This window comes from Pseudophryne corroboree, chromosome 4, assembly GCF_028390025.1.
Source record: "Pseudophryne corroboree isolate aPseCor3 chromosome 4, aPseCor3.hap2, whole genome shotgun sequence".
Lineage (NCBI taxonomy): Eukaryota > Metazoa > Chordata > Amphibia > Anura > Myobatrachidae > Pseudophryne > Pseudophryne corroboree.
The window spans coordinates 887,771,018-887,793,469 of record NC_086447.1 but is presented as its reverse complement, the minus strand read 5'-3'; the positions used below and the strand labels follow the sequence as shown (position 1 = coordinate 887,793,469).

At 45.0% G+C, this 22,452-nt stretch overlaps 1 long non-coding RNA gene across 2 annotated transcripts; it reads right to left on the bottom strand.

Moving 5' to 3' along the window:
- Positions 1 to 1,349: 1,349 nt before the first annotated feature.
- LOC134911862 (uncharacterized) lies at positions 1,350 to 21,358 on the bottom strand. Of its 2 annotated transcripts, XR_010176911.1 has the most exons (5): positions 20,944 to 21,358; positions 19,630 to 19,788; positions 3,794 to 3,886; positions 2,776 to 2,894; positions 1,350 to 1,937 (listed from the first exon to the last, which is right to left on the bottom strand). It is a non-coding gene; the product is annotated as an uncharacterized LOC134911862 (long non-coding RNA). The 2 variants fall into 2 exon arrangements; XR_010176910.1 differs by lacking the exon at positions 1,350 to 1,937 and having other exon boundaries at positions 2,462 to 2,894; positions 20,944 to 21,354.
- Positions 21,359 to 22,452: the final 1,094 nt, after the last annotated feature.

Below are 22,452 nucleotides of genomic sequence, written 5' to 3'. Positions count from 1 at the left end.
GGTCTGACACAGATTTACTGGACCCGGATGTCCAGATCTAACAGCTAGCCTGATCAAGCTTCAGCTTGCTCATGTTGACCGCTGCCTAAAACCAGGGCCGGCTCTACCATTAGGCAGCTTTAGGCGGCTGCCTAGGGGCGCCGGCCCTTGGAGGGCGCCACTGAATTCCCCAAGCAATAAATTGAAGGATGTCTCTGTATGAGACATTCTCCTTTTACACTGCACTGGCAGCGGCTGCATGTCTAATCAGGTACAGCTGCCGCTATGAGGCTGCGCTGCATAGTGCCTCAGCGCTTCCTCCGTGCCGACACGTGTATCCTCAAGTCATGTGAAGGCATGACGTAACTATGGCTCCTGAGGGGCGCCCCCACGAGCGCTTCTCATAGCCCTGATGCACCTCCTCGAGGCCGCTGGTTCCCGGCTCCCAAGCAGCAAGCAGCACATGACTACATGTCTGCACCTAGCAGCATCGTTGTAATGCTGCTGCCGACTGTACGAGGAACCATGCCAATGATGAGGGAAAAAAACATAAGGTAAGTAACCCATGGGAGTTTCTGCGGTACCACAGATAGTGGGTGGGGGAAAGTTTGGGGAGGGTGAGGTTTGCACAGCACATTAGAGAAAACACAGGAACATAAAAATATATGTAGGTGCGTATATATGTATGCACACACAATTAAATGTCCCCACCAGATGTATATCACCCAGCATAAAAGTGATACTGACCTCAGTGTCCTATTCGACTCCTAACATGTCACTTACAATTTACACATATTACAACAATATATATTTTCATTTTAAAAGTCCTTGAGTGTCATCTCTTTTCTCTGTCTATGTATAATGATACCTCCGGAAGGTGGTGAAGGGGGGGGGGGGGGGGGGGGTGTTGTTGCAGGTTAGGGTGGCTCTAGGCTGAAACTTTGCCTAGGGTGCAGAGAGACCTTGCACCGGCCCTGCCTAAAACCATCGCAAATCGTTACCGACAGTCGCAACAGTGATCAGAGGCTGTGTCGTAAGATCTCGCAAAGGCAAACAGGAGGCATCTATCTCCTAAAGATGCCTCCTGCCGCATTTGGATTTTCAATACACGTAGTTACGTAGCCGCTGTGCAATTCCATACAATCATGAATTAGGCCCCTCATCCCTTAGGTTCATAAATCCATTACCGAGCTGCCAGGGCAAACTATTGTCTCATGAATTGGGTTGCAGGTGGTGCACAGGGATTGTGTAATGTCTTCAGAATGATATTTAACACAACAGGATCGTACATTGTATACAGTATATATCAATTCAATCAGTTCTAACGAAAGCTCTGTGGTACAGCCATGCGCACAGTCTTGCATACCGCTAACTCGATAAGTTCATCAGCTCCTGAGTACAGATACAGAGGTTTTACCCCGATAATTAAGTATCCTACTCGCTGCAAGTTGCGGTGGTGGATACCTACAGTAAGTACCAGAACAATTCAATACTGCCCTGGTGGTGTCACGCTCCGGAGTATTAAAAACGTGTTCTTACCATTGCGGAATCTGTCCAGACTGGCACTGAGGTCTGGGCGTGCTGCTTTCACACATCGCTCCCAGTTCAAGCAGAGGTCTGCTGAGCCCACATGAAGTTTCCAGCAACTGCCGCTGTCTCTGTGAGTAGTACTACATGGCACTTGCTGCTGCTGCCCGCTGTCTCAGGATCCACTTCCTGGTGTTTGGGCCTAAACCAAAGTTTCCTCCAAAGCCAGACTTGGGTGCTGCCATCTTAGTTTCTGTCAGCTGACGCTCCACTGACCAATCCAGGAGCTTCTTTGCATCAGCTGACCGCAGCTTCCAATCATTGCACACTCTGTGCTATAAAGAGGACTTCCTGTCAACAGAAGGGCCCCAGTAAAACCGTCTCTTCACCAGGAGTAATAACTCTGTACTGAGCTACCAGGTACTTTGTATCTGTAGAATAATTCATGTATTATAAAGACTGATTAGATAAATGGGGTGGACTTTTTTATGGTTTTAATGAATTTCCCCCTAATAATATGGTGGATCTACCCTATTTATTTAATCAGTTTTAGTCTACATCATACTGTACTTAGAATGTAAATCTCCCAGGACTGCTGTGAGATTACAAAAAATAATGTGTACTGTGTACCCCAAAGATGAGCAGACAATTACGAATTAAATCCCCCACCCCCCCCAACAACCCATATGACATCATAGACCTTAGTGGCACAGGCAGCCCAAATCATCATGAAGGTCCCATCAACTATAGCACTGTCTCCTATGACTTCATTTATAATATGCCAAGTGAGTGCAATTACTTCTGAAAGACAGTCAGGAAGTGTACAATCTAGCAATGGGGAAAATACACTCTAAGCTGGAATGCAGTTGGTTTAATTTGAAACATTATCTAGTCTTGGCAACGTTATATCCCTTGATGTGCTTCCATTTTAATACTCAGTCGGGAGATTTATAGTGCTATTTGTCATGTTTTATCTATTTGTGACATATTGTAACCATAAACATACTTAATAATAGTAATTTTATCATGCACTTGTATATATTTCCTCTGACTTTATTTACTCCATATTTCATCCTAATATTGTATTTAGTTTCAGCTTCATATTAGCATATTATCTAATTTCATCATAACATGATCTGTATAATATCACAATGGGAGAAACTGAAATTGTTCATAAAATTTAGTTTGATAACACGAATATACAACGTTACACCGCATTCCAGTGAAAAGTCTCGGTTTATGATGTTTTGTCCTTTGAAGTACTCAAACCTCTTTAATTTTTGTCGGTGTCCATTCCTCCCTCCAACACCATACGGATTTCCTCCTCCTGCAGCGTCCCCCTGGAAGTGAGTCCGTTGTTGTTCAACTCTGCTTTAGGCCCCTTCATGCTTTTCATTCAAAACAACAAAAAGTAACAAAAAATAAATGCGTTATAATTCTCAAATGTAGATTTTATAATGAAAACCAATGTGTACAGTCATACTTTTTGTTGTTTTGGAAAGATGAATTAATGCAGAAGCAAAACTCAGTATTTCATTGTAGTGTTAACATTTTTTTTTCAAAAATAAATAATATATACACGTTTGCATTTAGTTCCCTTTCTTACAATTTAAAAATGAAAAACTTTTTTTGTACGTTTTTGGTAGATTTTATTTGCTGTGTCAGAACGAATGAGCAGACTAATGGTATTTTTTGAAAATGCAAAGACTTCTCCCAGTGGCTGAAGTGTCTCCAATGTCTTCTAGATCCTGGCATTCGTGCAGGGATGAATTCCGGAGGGGATGTCTCCGCAGCGGCATTCCGGGGAGTAACTTTAATCATCCCCACCCTGCAGTTTAACCTCCCCCTACAGCCTAGCCCTAATCCTCCCGGCAGTGCCTAACCCTGTTGGCATCATTCTACAACATGTTGGCATTTTACATGGTAACAGTTCGGATGTCAATATTGGGAAAATGTTGACATTTTCAGAATGTCAGTGGTGCATGTCGACAGTTTGAAGTGAACCATGTCAACATCTTCATGTTGATACTGTGGTGTCGAAATTATGGATGTTAACATGGATATTGTTGACCTTCTGACCAGATATCTACTGATGGTGTAATGTGACTAGGCCACAAAATGCCAAAATAGGCTCAGCAAGGGGGTGAGAATAACCAGTTCAGTGGATGGGATGACACAGGTGTAGCAGCTTAATACAAAACAGGGATGCTGGAAGTATGTGTTGGAGAAGCAGGGGTGGTGTGGGGTGTGCCAGCCTGCCGCGGTGCAGGTGTGGTCGGGCACTTACCTTCTGCCACTCATTCCCACCTTCAGTCCGCCAGTGCGACTGGGGCGGTACTAGACTACGGTTCGGACATGAACAGGGACCTCCTGTGGTATCCTGTAAAGAATGGAAAACAGGGATGACCTCCACTGGTGCCGGATCAAGAGATGACACAGTCTAGCGCCAACTTACGATAATGTCGACCAAATAGTATACCACACAGGGCCTTGTACCCTTGTGCCCACTGTGCCCCTTGCTTATTGCTGCCTATCTGGGGGTCTTCACCACATTCCACCGACTAATGCAGACCCCTCAACCCTATGGGGCCTAATGACCTATTATGATCCCTGGGCCTAGAGCCCGCCTACTGCGCTCCAGGCCTAGTGCCTGATGTACCCACAGGAGTGACGTGGGGTGACTGGTGAGGTGAGGCAAGTGAGCCATAGCCTTCGCTAACGTATACGCCAGAGTTCTGACTATATAAAGAATATGAAAAATACAAATAATATATTAGAAATATCTCCGCTGTATTATTCTCATCATTTTTATAGTCAAAACTCTGGAGCAAAAAGTCTATGGAAGGTCCTCACCTGCCTATCTTTTCTCTGATCAAAACTCACCAATTTTCTAGCAGTATATTCTGCTGAATCTTTCTATAAGGCCCACTTGAACTCTTTGGCTCATATATTAGGGTGAAATTACTAAGATGGGAGTTCTATTTAATATGGGATGTTGCCAATAGCATCCAATCAGATTCTACTCCTCATTTATCTAGCACCTTCTAGAAGATAATACCTGGAATCCGACTGGTTGCTATGGGCAACATCCCATCTTAAATAGAACTATCATAGTAAATTTACCCCATTGTGTGTAAATCTGGCTCTAGTACTAGCCAATGCCTCCTGAGCCATTTACCTCACCACACGTCCCTGGCCCACGGGCCTAGTGCCCGTACCCTGGTGGTCTAGGGTGGTACCCAGGTTGGACTTACCAGTCCTGAGGGCTATGACTGAACCAAACCTGATTCAGCCACACACATCACATGGTCTTTGCTGGAGGTGGTGCAACTCCGACCACCTCCGGACTTCCTGAAGCCTTCACCTGGGCAGTGGTGGCCAGTTCTAGCTCTTTTGCATCACATAACGCTGCCTCAGGGCTTCCGACGTCTTCACTGATGGACGTCGGCTCTTTGATCTTCACCCAGCAGGCGGCGGCCTGTTTAAGCTCTTTTATTGCATCTTCCTCGAAGTCTTCTATCTTCTTTCATCAGGAGCTCTTCTCTCATCCTTCCCTGCAGACGAACTGAGCTCCTGTGCCCAGTGCTGGCTAATAGGAGCCAGTGCCAGGGGGTGGGGCTAGGACATGGTGAGCCGGGATTGGCTCGCCACTACCACTCCTGATTGGCCACCAGCGCGTGAGCTCTGATTGGCTCATCGTTGGTGCCAGATTCAAATGGCTGCACTGCGTTTGGTGTGACCTGAATCCTTGCAGATGCAGGTCCGCTGTCATTACACACGTGGAGCGGTGGTGGCGATCCACCGCTGCCTCCGCGGCTGCTGTCGAACTCTGCTGCTATGGGGGCAGGTGGGGAACAAACCAGTCAAGATCCAGATTTCCAGTATTACCTGGTGCCGTAGCCAGAACCCACCACATAGAGCGGGGCCAGCATCCGTCTGGATCTATGCCCACCACCATGCATGAGGCCTCCCCAGAGCAGGAGGGAGATTGTGCACAGTAGCAGGGCCAGTGACCGCACTAGTGCACTGGCCCTTGCTAAATATGGGCACCAAACCTTTGCATGCAATCTTGTGCAAAAGCAAAAGGTTAAGCAAGTGAAAGCCGAAAAGGGAAAATATATCACTTTCATGCTGGAGAACCTTTTATTTCCATGAACAATGCAAACTGAATTGACTCCTTGCTGCGTTATTCATACCGAGCTGATGTAAGCAGGCATGTGTGGATTCCTATATATGTTTCCCACTGACCCTGAATAGTTTCCTCTACAATCTACTGTATGTATCTGTGTATATAGCTCTGCAAAGGGCTGTTCTGGGCTGTCTATACTGTAATACGCTGTCTGTGCCAGCCACACAGAACAGTCAGCATCTAACACTCCTCCGTATGAGACACATATTTCACTAATGCAAACCACACAACCAGGCTGGCAACTTAACTGCAGAAATCTGGGATAACTTAACTCCAAACTATTCCCAGATGCCAGGATCCGAATAAGTTATTATGACCGTTAACCCCTTCCAGATCCAGGATATAAACACAGAGCTGGAGGATCATTGGCAATAGATATGAGCAGTCGGGGATACAGTATGGCACAAATTTCCACTTACAGTACATGGGCCCCCATTTATCAAAACTTGGAGAGTGATAAACAGCACGGTGATAAAGTACCAGCCAATCAGCTCCTAACTGCTATGTCACAGGCTGTGGTATATGGTAAAATTTCTTATTTTTTATTTTTTTTTTAAAAACATATATTGTTTACAACATTTATACAATATAGAAATAAGCATCAGCCGGCCGGCAGACTCTACAATATCATGTTGATAGCACAATTAAAAGAAATATTAAAATTCAACAGTGCAGATGACAATATGTTACTAATGCCCCTTTTCCACTAGCTTTAAAAACACGGGTAAATGTGCTGGGGGGAGGGCGCATTTACCCGTGTTTTTTCCTAGTGGAAACGGCCCCCACTGCAAATTCCCGGATCAAGCTTGCCGGGTTGAACACATGTAAGCTGTGTAGTGTGAACGGAGGCCGTGTCGATGCGACACGGCTCCCGTTGTTAGGGTCTCCTGCCCTGTGCTGCCACGTCGTCATGGCAACCGGGAGACAAGTGCTAGCGGAGTAACCTGAGCGCAGCTGATACTCCGGTTCGGGTCTTTTGCTGTGCAGTGGTTACAGGCTCTGTGCACGGCAGGGGATCCGGTGCTGGTTTTTGTGCTCACAGTCTGTGAGGTCTGAGTGAGGCGTGGACAGCACCTGCTTTATAAACCCTCTTCTCAGGTTAAGCAGATGCTGCTGAATCTTTGTTGGTTAGTCAGTTCCTGAAAGTTAGCCAGTACTGTGTAGCTTTGTATTTGTTGTTGCTTACTGCAAATAGGCCTTGGGGTTTGGTACTACACTCTGCCAATCCAGACCTAGCAGTAAGACTGGAGTCAGTCGTTTAACTTGCTGGGGTTCTTTTGCTACTCTGTGAACTTAGCAAGTTTGCGGCTGTATTCTCAGACTTGCCTGCCTAAATCCTTTCTCACTGTGCAAGGTGTTCAGGTGTCAGTTTAGTGGCAGTAAGCTGAACCTGTGCACTGCAAGTGAGGATTAGGATTGTGGAGACTCTCCTTGTGTCTATCATTCCATCTCTGACCAAGGAGTTTACTGCCACACCCGTTGGTAACCCTTTAGGGTTTTGCTGTTGCCCTTAGCAACAGCATTTCGGGTTCTCTACGTATTAAAACACAACATCTTGCTTTTTCCATCTGAGCATTCCTAATACTTGGGAGACACCCAGTTTCTTAGCCTCTGGGCTTCTCTATTCACTTTGTGTTTATTTTGTTACCCTATCACCTTCTGTGTACGTAATGTCATATTCCCCAGCCTGTCTGTGAGTTCATTTGTTTTGCATCCCTATCCGTTCAGACACCAGTACATTCCTGCAGGCACTGGTGTGCATAACAGTTCAGACACCAGTACATTCCTGCAGGCACTGGTGTGCATAACAGTTCAGACACCAGTACATTCCAGCAGGCACTGGTGTGCATAACACCCGTTCACAGTGTATGGAAGGGCGGCGCTGGGAGATCATGTGATCTCCCAGCGCCGCCCCTGTCGCGTCACTGGCAGCGTCACCAAACCGGAAATATGGCGGGTTGGTGAGCGCTGTGGGAAAGGGGGCTGTAGCACGGGTCGCAGCCGTGTCAGGCTCCCGGCTGCGACCCGTGCTACAGGTGGAAAAGGGGTATTAGTAATCAAAAATTCAATCACCAGTATTTCATTATTTGTATAGCAATAATAAAGAGAATACTATTCACTAAGAAGGTTTTTTTCCCACAATAAAATGATTGGCAACAGAGAGAGCATAGGCTGCCCGTGCAAAGGAGTGCAGGGCCGCGCTACATGCGGACAAACCAAGTCGCTACAGGGAGTGGGAAACATCTTACCGCCGTGTGCAGCGGGAGCGTCCCAGCATCACCATAGCCGCCAGGTACCTTGCAGAAACTACGGGTACAGCGGTAGCGGGGAACCGTCCTTGACAGCATTATAAATACTGTCACCAGATACTGCAAATAACGGAGCACAGCAGTTTATTGGCAGCAGTACACATTGGTCCTCATTCCGTTGATCGCTCACTAGCTACTTTTAGCAGCCGTGCAAACGCATAGTCGCCGCCCACGTGGGAGTGTATTTTAGCTTTTCAGGAGTGCGAAGGCCTGTGCAGCCAAGTGGTACAAAAACATTTGTGCAAAACAAGACCAGCCCTGTAGTTACTTATTCTGTGCGATGATTGCTGCAACAAAGGTCCCGGAATTGACGTCAGATACCCTCCCTGCAAACGCATGGACACGCCTGTGTTTTTCCCAACGCTCCCAGAAAACGGTGAGTTGACACCCATAAGCTCCCACTTCCTGTCAATCTCCTTGATAAGCTGTGCGAATGGAATTGTCGCCAGAAGCAGTGCAAAACAACAATGCTCTTTGTACCCGTATGCCACGCGTGCGCATTGCGGCTAGAGATGATCGGGTTCGGTTCCTCGGGATCCGAACCCCCCCAAACTTCACCTATTTTACACGGTTCCGAGGCACCCTCGGATCTTCCCGCCTTGCTCGGTTAACCAGAACGCGCCCGAACATCATCATCCCGCTGTCGGATTCTCGCGAGATTCATATTCTATATAAGGAGCCGCGTGTCGACCGCCATTTTCACTCGTGCTTTGAAGATTGAACGGAGAGGACGTGACTGCGTTCTCTCCCTGAAAAGCTCCATAATCTGTGCTCAGTGTGCTGAAAATATCTGTGCTCAGTGTGCTGCAAATAATCTGTGCTCAGTGTGCTGAAAATATCTACGTTCTCTGCCTGAAAACGCTCCATATCTGTGCTCAGTGTACTGCAAATATCTGTTCTCAGTGTGCTTTATTGTGGGGACTGGGGACCACCAGTATATAATTATACTCTTCTATAGCTTCTACACTGCTTGTCAGGACACATGGGTCATAGTTACACAGCTCTGTACTGATATATACAATAATATATATACTTTTCTATAGCGTCTATACTGCTTGTCAGGACACATGTGTCACCGTTACACAGCTCTGTACTGATATACAGTAATATATATACTTTTCTATAGCTTCTATACTGCTAGTCAGGACATGTGTCACAGTTACACCGCTCTGTACTGATATACAGTAATATTATATATACTTTTCTATAGCTTCTGTACTGCTTGTCAGGACACATGTGTCACAGTTACACCGCTCTGTACTGATATACAGTAATATTATATATACTTTTCTATAGCGTCTATACTGCTTGTCAGGACACATGTGTCACCGTTACACAGCTCTGTACTGATATACAGTAATATATATACTTTTCTATAGCTTCTATACTGCTAGTCAGGACATGTGTCACAGTTACACCGCTCTGTACTGATATACAGTAATATTATATATACTTTTCTATAGCTTCTGTACTGCTTGTCAGGACACATGTGTCACAGTTACACTGCTCTGTACTGATATACAGTAATATTATATATACTTTTCTATAGCTTCTATACTGCTTGTCAGGACACATGTGTCACAGTTACACTGCTCTGTACTGATATACAGTAATATTATATATACTTTTCTATAGCTTCTATACTGCTTGTCAGGACACATGGGTCACAGTTACACCGCTCTGTACTGATATATACAATAATATATATACTTTTCTATAGCTTCTATACTGCTTGTCAGGACATGTGTCACAGTTACACTGCTCTGTACTGATATACAGTAATATTATATATACTTTTCTTATTTTCTATAGCTTCTATACTGCTTGTCAGGACACATGTGTCACAGTTACACTGCTCTGTACTGATATACAGTAATATTATATATACTTTTCTATAGCTTCTATACTGCTTGTCAGGACACATGGGTCACAGTTACACTGCTCTGTACTGATATACAGTAATATTATATATACTTTCTATAGCTTCTATACTGCTTGTCAGGACACATGGGTCACAGTTACACCGCTCTGTACTGATATATACAATAATATATATACTTTTCTATAGCTTCTATACTGCTTGTCAGGACATGTGTCACAGTTACACTGCTCTGTACTGATATACAGTAATATTATATATACTTTTCTTATTTTCTATAGCTTCTATACTGCTTGTCAGGACACATGTGTCACAGTTACACTGCTCTGTACTGATATACAGTAATATTATATATACTTTTCTATAGCTTCTATACTGCTTGTCAGGACACATGGGTCACAGTTACACCGCTCTGTACTGATATACAGTAATATTATATATACTTTCTATAGCTTCTATACTGCTTGTCAGGACACATGGGTCACAGTTACACCGCTCTTTACTGATATACAGTAATATTATATATACTTTTCTATAGCTTCTATACTGCTTGTCAGGACACATGTGTCACAGTTACACCACTCTGTACTGATATATACAATAATATATATACTTTTCTATAGCTTCTATACTGCTTGTCAGGACACATGTGTCACAGTTACACCGCTCTGTACTGATATGTACAATAATATATATACTTTTTTATAGCTTCTAGTATTACAGTCCAGCATTTTGGTGACTAACAGTATATAGTTGTACAGTAGGCCATTGCTGTATCTTGCAGCTCTGTGTCACTGCAAGTGTCCATCCATTCCATTTTCTTCCAGTGATTTGGACCAATAATACCATTGATTAGAACGAATAATTCCAGTGATTTTGTCATTTTCTTCCAGTGATTTGGACCAATAATACCATTGATTAGAATGAATAATTCCAGTGATTTTGTCATTTTCTTCCAGTGATTTGGACCAATATTACCATTGATTAGAACGAATAATTCCAGTGATTTTGTCATTTTCTTCCAGTGATTTGGACTAATAATACTATTGATTAGAACAAATAATTCCAGTGATTTTGTCATTTTCTTCCAGTGATTTGGACCAATAATACCATTGATTAGAATGAATAATTCCAGTGATTTTGTCATTTTCTTCCAGTGATTTGGACCAATAATACCATTGATGAGAACAAATAATTCCTGTGATATTGAGGTGTTTGTGTCGCTTAGCTTAGCCGTCCAGCGACCACAGTGCACCTCTTTATCTCTTTTCTTTGCATCATGTGCTGTTTGGGGCCAATTTTTTTAAGTGCCATCCTGTCTGCTACTGCAGTGCCACTCCTAGATGGGACAGGTGTTTGTGCAGCCCTCTTGGGTCACTTTGCTTAGTCATCCAGCGACCTCGGTGCAAATTTTAGGACTAAAAATAGTATGGTGTGAGGTGTTCAGAATAGACTGGAAATTAGTGGAAATTGTGGTTATTGGGGTTAATAATACTATAGGATCAAAGTTACCCCCAAATTCTATGATTTAAGCTGTTTTTGAGGGTTTTTTTAAAAAAAACACCCGAATCCAAAACACACCCGAATCCGACAAAAAAATTTCAGGGAGGTTTTGTCAAAACGCGTCCGAATCCAAAACACTGCCGCAGAACCGAATCCAAAACCAAAACACAAAACCCGAAAAATTTCCGATGCACATCTCTAATTGCGGCCCATACGCAGGTGTAGTTTTTCCATTTTTTTAAATGATCACTACGCAGCGAACAACGGCAGCTAGCGATCAACTCGGAATGAGGGCCTTTGTCCCATTTGAGGGAGACAACGGCATCAAAAAAGGAATATAAGTGGAGAGATACAATTTTGTAACAAACACCCCTGGTGGTTTGTAGATAATCGATGGCAGAGCACCGATAAAGCTTAGAAGCAGAACACCACTGGAAGCTAGGCGCTGGAAGCTGGTGTAATAATAGCCAGGAGTGAGATGTAATCACAGAGCACTGGGGAGTCAGGCTGCACCGCAAGGTGGTAGGCTGGCGCGGGTCTCTAGTGGAGTTTGGAAGCAGGAGCTGGAAACTTGAAGCAGAAACGACCACAGGAAGGAGAGACTGGTAACACAAGGTTTGACCACCAAAGCACTGTCCATTTCCTGGTTTAGGCACAGGATATTTATACCTGCAGGGAGGCAGGCATTGGCCAAGCAATTAAGCAGGTTCCAGTGGAGCAGCGGATTGGTGTAAACTAAGACATGTGACTAAAATCAACATGGCTGCGCCCATGTAGTACTTGGAGGGAAAGTTAGTTTGGGAAACCATGTGGGAATTCAGAAGTAAAGGCGGCGGATGCCGCAGAGGGCAGGAGACGCCACACAGACAACCTGCACACTGGGAAGCACATGAATAACATCAGAAGCCGCAGCAGGCAGGAGACGTTACTCTGAAGAATCTGTGAACTGGAAACATAGGAGCGACGGCGGAGGCCGCGGCAGCCGGAGACGCCAATCTGAAGTTAACATGAGGCCGCTGTGACAGCGCTGCTGGATGACAGGAGGGAGATGTAGAGTGTGAATCTCAGCAACACCGCTGAGATCCGGCCCTGGAACGCTGAGCCAGCCTCAGGAGACATCTGGATGGTAAGTAATGGTGTCCAGTTACCCGGATCGTGACACCGGTATCCTAATGGCAGAGCTCTTCCTACTGACGTGTTTTGCTTTCAGAAAATCTTTATCACAGTGGTTGTTGCGCCACTTGTGCACTGATTGCGCAATTCTGTTTTAATTTGCGTAAGTGCAGTTGGAACTAAATGCAACAATTTTGTAAGGATATGTTACACCAGATCTTATCTCATTCATTTGTTTTGAATATTACAATCCCCTTGATGTGGACTGAACCAGAGAAAGTGAGGGTCCAGAAGGAGTCTAAAACATAGTGCATAGGTCGGCAATTAGAGTGCATTAAAGTGAATACTGCTCTCTGGATGTCTGCACTCATCAAACGCTACTCTGCAATTACGATGTTACACTTCATAGAATATATGTTTTGTCTCCAGTTTGGTTTTGATAACTGCGGATAATAAAATAAGATTCCAGTATACCCTTGGGTATCTGAACTCAGCTTGGAAAGAGAAGATTCATTTGACAACACTGTGCCTCATGTAAAACCCTTTCACGTTACCTACCATCAGGCCCGGCGACAGGGGGCGTCAAAGGGGACATCCCTCCCATCACTTGCTTGGTCCGGTTAGTCTCCGCTTTGTTGCCTTCATTATGCTTGCGGCATGCCTCTCTGCCGTCACGTCCCTGTCTGACGAACTGCTGCCGCTGAAGAGCCGGGCAGCAGAGCGGCAAACACAGGCTACACTGACTGTGTAAGTCAGGGCTCCTTATAGCAGCTGCCCGCAGCACTACCTCTGTCCATCCCTGCTCCCTACGATGGCACCCTCACAGCCTGTCATACTGTATACTATGGCAAGGTACTGCCATATTTTTCTATATAAATGTGTGTATGGTGAGTTCTATGTGTGTGTGTGTGTGTGACTGTGTGTGTGTATATATCTATATATATATATCTATATCTATATATATATATATATATATATATATATATCTATGCAAAAAATGTCCCTGGTACTCCGGACTTACGTTCACCTTGCTCCGGTGCCCTCCCCTCAGATCTGCATCTGTGTATATGCCGCCCATACAAGGAGCATATATATATATATATATATATATATATGATGCAGAATGACCCGGCACTCCCAAATCCTTATAGAATTATTCACTGCTCATGGTGCCTTCCCGCAGGGCTTCTCAGCTAGTAATACAAACGAACAGATCGGGCAGCACTCAGAGACTTAAAATCAGTGTTCAAAGTGCAGTGACTTTATTGTCATCATCAGATCTACGTTTCGGGGTCGATTTTAAGTCTCTGAGTGCCGCCCGATCTGTTCGTTTATATATATATATATATATATATATATATGTATAAATTCTAATATATATACTGTATATTTTATATATATATACAGTATGTGTGTGTGTGTGTGTGTGTGTGTGTGTGTGTGTGTGTGTGTGTGTGTGTGTGTGTGTGTGTGTGTGTGTGTGTGCGTGTGCGTATATATGTATGTATGTATATATATATATATACAATTTTTTTACAGCCACTTTGTGCTTTATAAGGGTGGGGGGAGTCAAGGCGGGGGAAGGGGGGGGGGGGTCCGGAGAAATTGGTGTACCGGGCCCCAAGATTTCTCTTGCCGGCCCTGCCTACCATATGTTCTATTAGTGGACTTCATCGTGGTTTTATAGGTGGCACTAATTGGTGTTTGTGGTGTGTTGTCACCCTGCCATTACTTAGGGGCAAACGCAGGATTTCTGGAAGGGGGTTTCCAAATGTTTGATTTTAGAGCAATTGTCGCCAGTGCCACCCAACACACACACACAATAGTGGCCTCCACCAAGGGTGTGAGGAAGGTGGGTTTCCGGGCAAATGCCCCCCCCACCCACCCACCCACCCTACATTTGCCTATGTTTCTTGTTTCATTATATATTTATTTATTTTTAAATTGAGAATGAGCAAGTGGCCACACGTGGTAATTTATCAAATACTAATGATTCAACAATGGAGAGTCTTCACTTGACAGCCTGGCATGGAAGAGCCTTGTGGAGTGGGCAGATTGTCACCTTCAGCTTTTTTTTTTTGGGGGGGGGGGGTATGGGGGGTTGTATCGAGCCTTGTGAACATTGACAACTGGAGTATTTGCTCATGACGGCTAATCAGCTTCTAGCAGAATTGTGCGGGGACATAGGTGGTCATTCCGAGTTGTTCGCTCGCTGCCGATTTTCGCAGTGAAGCGATTAAGTAAAAAAACGGCAAAAATGCGCATGCGCTAAGTACTTTCCCACAAAACTTTGTAGATTTACACAAGCTCGAGCGACATTTTTTAATCGCTCGAGTGATTGCAGTGTGATTGACAGGAAGTGGGCGTTTCTGGGCGGAAACTGGCCGTTTTCAGGGAGTGTGCTAAAAAACGCAGGCGTGCCAGGTAAAAACGCAGGAGTGGCTGGAGAAACGGGGGAGTGGCTGGCCGAACGCAGGGCGTGTTTGTGACGTCAAACCAGGAACTAAACGGACTGAGGTGATCGCAGTCTAGGAGTAGGTCTGGAGCTACTCAGAAACTGCAGGGAATTATTTAGTAGCAGTTCTGCTAATCTTTCGTTCGCTATTTTGCTAAGCTAAGATACACTCCCAGAGGGCGGCGGCCTAGCGTGTGCAATGCTGCTAAAAGCAGCTAGCGAGCGATCAACACGGAATGACCACCATTGTCGTGTTTTGGTTTTGCAAGACCACCCTCAAGTAATTTTGGGTTTGATTTTGGATCTGGTCGATAAAAACAGCTCAAAATTTGCTGCTTGGACCTGTTTTTGTTCCTATGCAGTCGCAAACGCAGGATTTCTAGAGGGGGGTTTCCAAATGAAGTCTACAATCTCCCACTCTCCGGAACATTGGAGGAAGTGTGGGAGTGTGGGGGAGCGGCAGAAGAACCGAGTAACGACCCTGGACATTAATGTAAACATTGGTCTTTTTATATACTGGATACTGTATGGAATAAAGTATTAATATCTAACACTATAGGTGGTCTCTAACTATAGATGGTCTCTAGTATAGGCTCTATCAAATATTTAAATAATATAAATAAGTGGTCAGGAAAAGGTTAAACATACCATAATAAATTAATATAAAAACACAATAGAACCAGTACTGCACTTTCTAAGCACACATTCTCCCACCTCATTGTAAGGGTCCTGTCTCTACTTCCTGGTAGCTACTCTCTGGTCCAGTGCACTGATTGAGGATACACACACACACAGAAATCTTGGTAGGAGAAGCTGCTACTATTGGGCATGTGCAGCAGCTCTGTCCCTTAAACTGCATAATGTGGCAGCAGCTCTTGTAACCGTATTATATACCATTGCTATTGTTGTCATAATTTGAGGCACTTGCCAAGAGAAGGGGGGTTTCCGTGCAACCAGAAACCGCCCCTGCGTTTGCCTATGCTATGGTATTATTAGCATCAATAACATTAATTTCCACCATTTCCAGTCTGTTTTTCCCACCTCACCTTACATTCTCCTGAGTGACATGGCACCTGAAATCATGTGGGAGGGACTACCATGTAATCAGTGGACTCTCAGATCCACAAAATTGATCCGAGCCAGGGCTTGGTTCTACTTGGGTCCCCAAAGTTCAAATGTGAACCGCTCATCTCTAGCTATCATTTATCTAGTGCAGGGCAGGGGATCTCAACTTTTTGTTGATGACTTTAATCATGCTCAGATGAGTACTCTATTTTGCAGGGTCAGTAATTATCCCATCTGTTACCACAGACAGGAATCCTCAAAACTAGTACTGTACATTCTATAACACAATAGGTAGAAGCTGATTTTTTGCTTTCTACCTGCCCTCTATAGAAGCTTTGCCACAGCTCTGCCCAGTGGTGCAAGTAGAAATATTTTCTTATGGGTACTGAGTGACGAAAAATGGGCGTGGTCATGTGTTGTGATGGGGCGTGGCCACATGCTGCTAGTGGGAGTGGCTACATGACACTAGCGGCGTGGCCACATGATACAGCCCCTTTTATGGGAGGATTCTGGAGGCAAGGCTAAAAATATCTAGAAATGCCTCCAGTATAATATAAATATATAGTGATACCTCCAGTATAATAGAAATATATAGTAATGCCCTCAATTTAATAACAATATACAGTAATGCCTCCATTATAACAGGAAAATACAGCCACTGTCACACTCCCAGTAACCCTGACAAAGTGGGAGGAGGAGGAGCCGTCATGCTGCCAACCACCATGGTCTTGTTGCTTTGTGGCACATTATAATTGTGGCAATGGCAAAGTGTGTGGCAGGTGGAACTGCATACCCGCTGCCAAATTCTTAAGGGTACTCCATACCCGAGCGTACCCGCATACTAGCACCTCTGGCTCTGCCTTCATCTGAATGAGTAGCTTACTAGACGTGCAGGCATCGATGCTCTATATCACCAGCGGGTTGTTGCTCCAGATGGCAGCTTTCAGAGCGTTCTGCCCCCTCACCTCTTTAGGCACCCAAAAATGCAATGCTATTATCTTCTTATGGGATCCGGTCATGTGACCGGCGCTCGGGAACCCGGCAGCCACCATGCCGACGTTTATGAAGTGTATTTACATGCCCCAGTGCTGCCCATCACAATTTAATAAACACAAGTGTGAGGAGATGACGTTTCTGATAACTCTGTGGGTTTTTTTTTTTTTTTTTTTTTTTTCTGCTTAGAGCAACACAAATTGTAAAAGTTAAAAAAAAAAGTTGCTTGTTGATTTACTACAGTAATTACAGATTAATTCTGTTTTGGTGAATACTCCTGATAAGATCTCCCAATGTGTCATATTTCCAGCATGGAGCAGTAACGTTACAGGCAGAAGCAAAGGTCACTTTTAAATCCAGTAGGACTTTTGATAAATAGTGAATCATCTGATAAATCTCGAGAACGCTATTGTGTCACGACACAAGGTTTAAAAGAAAAAAGATTAAAGAGGAGATGTTTGCTTCAAGCTGTGGGTGGCTTTAAATGTTACAACTTGTAAACAAGTGTTGCAAAATGTACCCTAATTAATGACCCACGTGTCGGTGGTATGACGCCTTATGAGATCTGTGTGGTCCGCTCAGCACGCTATGGAGAGAGCAGGGCCCGACAGGATGAGCTCACTGCAAATAAAAGGGCTAAAAATGGAATTGCGTTATGTATAACCAGGAAAAGGTGAGAATTGGGGGGGGAGGGGCAATCCAACCACAGAATTACCTCATCAGCCAAAAACAATGGGACACAGAGGGGGGTCAGTATCCCCAACGTAAAAGAAGGATTCTATGAAATAGCTGCTAATATGAGGGGCTAATTCATGTTTGTACGCAATGCTGACGTTCATGCAACAAAGCGATTAACAGCAGACTGTGCATGCGTCGCGATCGCACTGCACGCGCGTCAAGGTACTTTTGCAATGCCGCTTGCAGTGAGAATTTCAATGCAGAGTGATTGACAGGAAGGGATTGCTTGGGGAAGGTAACAGTGAGTGGCGGAAAACATGCAGACGCGTCATAGCCGTTTTGGGGGCGTGTATCTGCCTTCAGCTTCGATCATGGACATAGAGAAACATGGCGGCCAGTCTGCGTGACCATACACTCACTCTGTGTTCCTTGCTTCTGCATCGATGCTGCTTATGTGAATGCAGTTGCTGAGAACTTTGCGATGGTTGCTTCACTTGCAATGAGCTGCGCAGGCATGTGCTGACAAATCTGAATTCCCATAATGCACAAATATATAACACTATGAGGGAGATGTACTAAGCAGTGATAAAAGTGGAGGAGTGAGCCAGTGGAGAAGTTGCCCATGGCAACCAATCAGCATTGACATAACATTTATAATTTGCATACTATAAAAGTATACAGAGCAGCTGATTGGTTGCCATGGGTAACTTTTCCACAGGCTCACTTCTCCACTTTTATCACTGCTTAGTACATGTCCCTTATATATTCTGAGGGCCGTATGTAATGATACCCTAGTTTGGCGGCCACACGGGATGCCGGCCGAACTCAGTTGTTTTTTAAAGGGGCAAAACCATGCCTTGTAATTGATTGCCCCGTTAAAAAAAAGTCCAAGTTCGGTCATCATCCTGCACGGCCGCCTAATTTGGGCGTCAATACACCCGGCCTTATGTGTGTGTTTGCTACGTGCTTGCCTTCAGGATTCTGACCACTTCACTAGGGAATCGCCATTTGCTGTCATTACAACCCCAGCTCATGATGCTTGATGAAGACATGAATTACATTATCACACTCCCTGCCCCCCACACACTGGCCACTTGGACTTCTACTCCCAAAAGTGCTGTGTGGTGATGTGCATCCAATCTTTCAGCTCCCTGCCCCTCAAGGTTCTTGAGAGACTTGCCTACACTCCCTTCAAATACCTTCTGGCCTCAGAAAACCTACTGAACACACGTCAGTCAGGCAGTGGCGTAAGTTCGTCCCAGTCGCCCGGAGGCATGATAAATGTTGGTGCCCCCCTACATATATACACACACATACCATATGTAACTATCCGGCACTCAGGGTGAAAAGTAGTAGCGTGCTCAGGTACCTTTCCCAATAGTAATATACATACACATACAAAGTGGACGCACTCTAAGTCAGTCATTACAATAAAACAGACACCAGCATACCTTTATAGTACACCTACAGTGCTCCCTCACCCGCCAGCAGGTCTCCATGGAGATGCTTTGGCGCAGCGGTGTGCCGATATATATATAAAAAAACACACAAACACCTCATTCACTTAAACACACACACGCCGCTTTCACTTAAACACACACATGCCTTTCACTTAAAAACACACACATGCCTCTCACTTACACATGGCTCTTTCACTAACACATACATACCTCCTTCACTTAAAAACACACACACACCACTTTCACTTAAACACACACATGCCTCTCACTTACACACACACACACACACACACACACACACACACCTCTCACTTACACACACACACATGCCTCTTTTACTTGAACACACAACTTTCTTTAAACACACACACACACACACACACACACACACACACACACCTCACTTAAAAACATGCAAACACAAAACACAGTGCTTCCAACATTTATTAAAGCTTGAGGCAAGTGCTGTCAGTGCCTACCTTTGGCTATCATCAGCCTGACGGAGGAGCAGAGAACTTCCCTCGGCTGGCTTGCTTAACTGGAAGGGCCCGGGAGGAGCCGCGCTCTGGAGCTCCCCTAGCTGCAGCCAGCTCTCTGTATATACAGGAGGCAGCTTCCCACTGACACAGCTCCTCCGTCTGTAAGAATCATTAAAAAAAAAATTAGCAACGGCAGTGGCGGAACTAGAGAATGGTGGGCCCAGGTGCAACAATATGCATTGGGCCCCCCTCCCATATTATAAATAGGTGACGCACATCACCCAGAAAATGTAGTTTTGTCTCACTGAGAAGGGTGTCACCATACAATAGTACTCTAAAGTCACATTGTGCCACACAGTAGAGATCCTTATACATGGTACATAACACAGCAGAGATCCTTATACACGTTACGTCACACAGTAGAGATTCTTATACACGTTACGTCACACAGTAGAGATCCTTATACACGTTACGTCACACAGTAGAGAGCATTATACACGTTACGCCACACATGAGAGAGCCTTATACACGTTACGTCACACAGTAGAGATCCTTATACACGTTACGTCACACAGTAGAGATCCTTATACACGTTACGTCACACAGTAGAGATTCTTATACACGTTACGTCACACTGTAGAGAGCATTATACACGTTACGCCACACATGAGAGAGCCTTATACACGTTACGTCACACAGTAGAGATCCTTATACATGTTACGTCACACAGTTGGGAGCCTTATACACGTTACGCCAGTGTCTAACTGATGTGCACACCAAGATTAACTACGAGGAATGTGAGCTAGATAGAAACAGATGTAGCCAGCCTAATTTTTGCCGTGATGCGTTGGTATGGGAATACGTATTGCGACAAGCTGCAGTGAACGCTGTGCTGCGCTAAGTTGCAGCCAACGTTCTCTCTATAGTGTATACACATTTCATAGACATGGGAACACTAGTCATGAGTGTGGCTACATCTGTAGATATGGATATACAGTATACTGTATATACACACACATAGTAAACACACACACAGCAAAATACATATACACACACACACATCCATAGCAAAAACATACATACAAACACACACACACACACACACACACACACACACACACTACTAAACACACATATACATACACACCCATAGCAAAAAAATACAGTATACATACACCAATAGCAAAATACATACACACCCCCATAGCAAAACCACACACATACATCCCTAGCAAAACACATACACCCATAGCAAAACACACACAGCTAAATACATACACACACAGCCAGCATTTGCATGTGTGTACAACATACTTTTCACCTCCTGGCTCCTGTAAGGCTCCTCACTGCGGCTGAGCTGATGTCTCCCAGTCCTCACTCTCCACACACACTGCTGCCGTGACTGTCTCTCCTTCCTCCCCCTTCTCCCAGCATGCAGCGGTGGCAGAGACCAGGAGTCTGGAGGAAGCTGCAGCAGCGCGGTGCCGAGATGAAGGGTGATGATGAGCTCACCCTTCTCACTTGATGGCGCTGTGCGCTCACGTCCGGCGGCTTCCTCCTGTGTTAAGGCCTGCAGCGCAGCGTGTAATGAGTCAGTGTGACTCATTACACTGCTGCCGGCTGTGGGCCCCGCAAGTTCCGCCGCTGAGCAGCGGCGATCAGGCAGCGGGAGACAGTGGAGGAAATGTGCCCCCTGCCGGTCAGGAGCCCGGCGGCAGCCGACTCCACTGCCTCCCACAGTTCCGCCCCTGCAGTCAGGCATTTGTTCCCAGCACTCCACAGATACAGTACTGACTAAAGAAGTGTGTGGTAAGTCTACAGGCCATTACATCTATTTCTGCTGGATCTCTCTGCTGCACCTAACACTGGTGACCACTATCTTATCATACAAACACTATCATTCCTGGGTCTTCAGGACCACAGACCTATCCTGGTTCTCATCCTATTTATCAACTTGATTTTTCTCTGAATTCACCTTCTCTGTGCTTCCTTTATGAGATGAATTCCACAAGACTCTGGGCCTAATTCAGAGTCAGACCTGTTTTGCTCGCTAGGGTTTTTTTTGCAGTCCTGCGTTTGCATAGTTGCCGCCCATAGGGGAGTGTATTTTCACTTTGTAAGTGTGCGAACACATGTGTAGCAGAGCTGTACAAACAGATCTTGTGCAGTCTCTGCCGCTCTGAACACTTCAGCCTGTCCGGAACCGGAATTGACGTCACAAACCCTCCCTGCAAACGCATGGACACGCCTGCGTTTTTCCAGACACTCCGTGAAAACAGTCAGTTAACACCCACAAACGCCCTCTTCCTATCAATCTCCTTGTAAACGCCCGTGCGAATGGATTCTTAGCACAAACCCATTGCTGAGCGGCGATCCGCTTTGTACCCTTGTGACACGCCTGAGCATTGCGGTGCATATGCATGCGCAGTTTAGACCTGAACGCCCGCTGTACGAAAACGCAGCCTAGCGATCAGGTCTGAATTAGGTCCTCTGTTCTAGGTTCTCTGCTCCTCTGCATCTCTTGCACTACTCTTGGAAAACTACTAACCTACCTTTGGATCATCTATCCTTTCCAAATCTCTCACCATCTGCAATGCCTAGTGCTGCCATTTCATCTTGGACGTCATCTCGGTACTCCCACCAGCCAATAGAAATTGCCAATCTCACATTTGTATCTGTCAAAACTCTGTATTTGTTGTTCCCTCAAGCTCGCTGCCTAGGTGTCATACAGTACTTGACTCAGAATTGTCCTTTATTCCCCCATTCAATCTGTATCCAATTGTGCTACATCTAAGAACCAAGTCCAGAATACACCCATATCTC